At 55.9% G+C, this 4243-nt stretch overlaps 1 non-coding gene across 1 annotated transcript; it reads left to right on the top strand.

Moving 5' to 3' along the window:
- The first annotated feature begins 919 nt into the window (after nt 1-919).
- Nucleotides 920-1026, top strand: LOC118891396. Its single transcript, XR_005018979.1, has one exon. It is a non-coding gene; the product is annotated as a U6 spliceosomal RNA (small nuclear RNA).
- Nucleotides 1027-4243: the final 3217 nt, after the last annotated feature.

Genomic DNA, 4243 nt, shown 5'->3' with positions numbered 1-4243 from the left:
GCCCCTGCCTGTGGGGTAAATAGACTCTTTCATACGTGCTCCTCTGTCTGTATGAGCCACAATTCACCTTGGGAAGCTGTTCCTTTACAACCCACTGGTTAACCGTAAGTCCCAGGAAACCAAGTTTGTATGTCGGGCAGGGCTTTTCTGGTGATATCGTAACAGTGGCTTCTCTTTCAGGGTGTGTGACTGAATGTCATTTGCAGACACCGTCTTTAGGCAGCTCAGCTCCTCTGCCAGCCTTCTTCACTGTTCTGCTTTGATTGTATTTTTGCTTATGGTTACCTATGTCTAAATGTTCTCTTACATAACTGTTTATGTGACACGTGTGTGGGTGCTGCTGTGTGCCAGGTGCTTCTCTAGGCCCTGGGGACTCAGCCCCTGTCCTCCTGGAGCACACCTTCTAGTGGGGAGGGGCAGCAACAGACGACCCTCCCCCAGTGTCAGGTGATGACAAGTGTTGTGAGGAACAGCAGGGGGCAGAGTGATAGATGGTCCTGTTCCCAACAGGGTGGCAAGGGACAGTCTCTCTGAAGGCTGATGTTTGAGCAGAGCCTAAGCAGAGAGTAAGCATGCCAGGCAGAAAGAGGCAGGTGCCAGGCCCCCAGGCAGGCACAAGCCTGGGAGTCTGAACAATGCCCAGGAGGTCAGATGCTGGCTGAGGGGCCGTGAGGCCAGGTAAATACCCTGGGTTTAACCCTAAATGTGACTGTCAGCCCCCAGAGGGCTGGCTGGTGCGTCTTAAGCTCTGCTGTGAGGACAGAGGCAGACAGGAGGGGTCAGGAGAGCCGCTGAGGGCTGTGCGGTCAGGGTCCCGCAGAAGGGTGACAGTGGCTGGGGAGGAAGTGAGACGTGGTCATCCCGGGAGCATGTTTTGAAGCTTGGGGTGTGAGGCAAAGACAAGACTCAGGGACAACTCGTGCTCGCTCTGGCAGCACATATACGAAGACTGAAACAATACAGAGAAGATTACCGTGGTCTCTGCACAAAGATGACACGCAAATTCGCGAAGTGTTCCATATATTTGGGGGAATATAGCCAATATTTTGTAATAACTGTAAATGGAAAGTGACCTTTAAAATTGTATAAAAGGGACTTCCCTGGTGGCGCAGTGGTTGGGAATCCACCTGCCAATGCAGGGGACACGGGTTCGAGCCCTGGTCCAGGGGGATCCCACATGCTGCGGAGCAGCTAGGCCTGTGCACCACAGATGCTGAGGCCCGTGCGCCTAGAGTCCGTGCTCCGCAGCAAGGGAAGCTACCACAGTGAGAGGCCCGCGCACCGTGGCGAGGAGTGGCCCCCGCTCGCCGCAGCTGGAGAGGGCTGGTGCACAGCAGTGGAGACCCAACGCAGCCAAAAATAAATAAATAAATAAATTTATTTAAAAATACAATAAAATAAAATTGTATAAAAATAAAAATCACTATAAAATTTTTTTAAAAACACACCACTGGACAATGGATTAATGCGAAAGTGGAAAACAGTGACCCATGGACCAAATCTGACCCACCACTTGGGCCAGTTCCAATAAAGTTTTTTTTTTAGTAAATTTATTTACTTATTTATTTATTTATATTTGGCTGCACTGGGTCTTTGTTGCTGTGCGTGGGCTTTCTCTAGTTGTGGCGAGTGGGGTCTACTCTTCATTGCAGTGCGTGGGCTTCTCATTGCGGTGGCTTCTCTTGTTGCAGAGCACGGGCTCTAGGTGCGTAGGCTTCAGTAGTTGTGGCTCACAGGCTCAGTAGTTGTGGCGCACGGGCTTTCTTGCTCCGCGGCACATAGGATCTTCCCGGACCAGAGCCCGAACCTGTGTCCCCTGCATTGGCAGGCAGATTCTTAACCACTGCACCACCAGGGGAGTCCCCCAATAAAGTTTTTTTTTTTTTTAACATTTTTATTGGAGTATAATTGCTTTACAATGGTGTGTTAGTTTCTGCTTTACAACAAAGTGAATCAGTTATACATATACATATATCCCCATCTCCAATAAAGTTTTATTGGAACACTAAAAAAAAAAACAGGGACGACTCAGGTTTGGACCAGAGCAGCACCTCTGATGGAGATGTTCTTTCCCAAGTCCAGAAAGCCTGGGGCAGGAACTGGGGCCATACTGGGTGCCTTATGTTTGAGATGCCACCTGGAAAGCCCAAAGGAAACAACAGCTGTATATTCTAGAGTCAAGAGCACAGGGATGACATTTAAAGTCATGGCAACAAGGTGTCTCGGAATGGAAGCAGGGAGACCGAGGCCCAGCCTGAGCTTGGCATTGCAGCTGTGAAGCCAGGAAAAGGGAAGCCAGGAGAGTCAGGGGTGAAGGTGGGGTCCACATGCCAACACCAGGGCTTGAGTGTGTGTGTTGGGGGGTGCCCAGACCCTGAGCAAGATGAAGGCCCTGGGCAACCTGACCCCCGGTCGTGGAGCAGAGGGGACAAACGACCCCTGGAGGGCTGCTTCAGTGCCCATCGTGCCCCTGCCGGCCGATCTGGCTCCTCCCACAGGGATTGGGCTCCCCGACTCTGTGGTTGGGGGGATGACATGTGGAGCCCTCTCCCTGGGGCAGGGAGCTGTCCCCAATCCTCTCTCTCTCCCTGGGGGCAGGGAGCTGTCCCAGACCCTCTCCCTGGAGTAAAGAGCTTCCAGGATCCCTCAAGGCTCCTCCGCTGGTCAAGCCTTGCCAGTGGTGCCCAGACTGGGAGGGGGGTTTGGAGGACCTGGGCAGGGCCATCAGTTCTCCTCAAGGTCACCCCAACCCCTGCCTTTATCTGTTTTACTTCTCAAGTTGTTCAGAGGAACTTGTTTCTTGGACCCCCAGGGATCCCTCGTACCCTCTTTTCTCTCTCTCTTCCCGTCCACACCCTTGCTAGAGCCAGTCCCTGCACCCGGCGCAGGGGTGCTCATGGTCAGAACCCCTCCTGGGGCATTTATAAAATATGAGGCCCGGCCCCAGCCCAGACAGCGGGATCACAGTGGGCGAGGCATGTCTGGGGCTTGGAAGCTCCAGGCTGGTCCCGATGCACCCACAGCCCCATCTACTTGCTCCCTGCCCACCCGGCACTCGTACCCGTCTTCCGGAGCAGGGCTCTCAAAGCCAGCCCTGGTCTAGAGCCTCACCTGGAACTTGGAAACGCACACTTGCCAGACGGCCTGACTCAGAAACCCGGGGGTGGACCCCGACAATCTATGCTCCGATGCCCCCGTGGGGGGACAACGACGCAAGCACAAGTCTGAGAACCACGGGCCTAGACCAGGGGCCGCAAACCATGACTCAGGGGCCAAATGTGGCCCAGCTGTCCCCGCAAATGAAGCGTTACGGGGACAGTCACGTCCACACACTCATGTACGGTGTGGGGAGCGGCCGGCGGAGAACCGGTGGCCACGTGGTAGCTGGCCTTCCGGTGGCAGATGGGGACCCCCCTCCACTCAGCCCGCCCACTGGGGCAGGCTTTCGTCCCTGGTTGTCACCTCCGCCCTCACGGGTCTCGAGCAGCGGTCTGAGGGCCCGGCCTCTGCAGACAGACACGTGGGGACTCCATGGGGGCAGAGCAGCCGCGGGTCCTGAAGGTTCGGTGGGCGCCGGGGAGGCAGCCCCCCACCAGTCCTCTGGGAAAAGCACGCCCCCCTCTCGCCTGAGGCCCTGGCAGACACCGGGGGGCCACAGGCTCCCTCAGCTTCGCCCCCTTTAACAAACCCACCCGAGGGGCCAGGCACTGCGGGACACCCTCACGAACACGACTCCTTCGGCCTGGGACGCCCCTGTGTGTCAGATGAGAGCCCTGAGGCTCCGAGAGGCTCCCGTGGCCAGTGGGCAGCGGGCGGGCCCGTGGACAGCACGTGGGGCGGCAGCCCCTGTACGGGGGCCGGGGGCACCGGCTCAAATGGCTCAGTGCAGACTGAGGGCCGCCAGGCGGGAATGATGACATAAGGTGATTTTTAAGGCAAGAAAAGAAAACTGTAACGTAAAATTTTCTCTGCCGTTGGCCCCCTTCTGCGCGCCCTGTGTGTCTGCATCACACACTAACTAGACATCCCCCCACCCCACCCCACGAGACACAGGAATGCCCGCTCGCCAAAAAGGCCGTTTCCCCTGGCGCCAGCAAGGTCACTCCTTAGGAGATAACGTTCCTTTCTCAATCCCGCAAGGGGTCACGATGACCCACCACTCCCCTTGCTGGACTCTGTAAAGTGTCCACACGTTACCTTGACGTGTAACCCTTTGTCTCAAAAACATATACAACTGTGCTTT

The sequence above is a fragment of the Balaenoptera musculus genome, chromosome 2, assembly GCF_009873245.2.
Source record: "Balaenoptera musculus isolate JJ_BM4_2016_0621 chromosome 2, mBalMus1.pri.v3, whole genome shotgun sequence".
NCBI classification, from domain to species: domain Eukaryota; kingdom Metazoa; phylum Chordata; class Mammalia; order Artiodactyla; family Balaenopteridae; genus Balaenoptera; species Balaenoptera musculus.
This window is presented reverse-complemented; position numbering and strand designations above follow the sequence as displayed.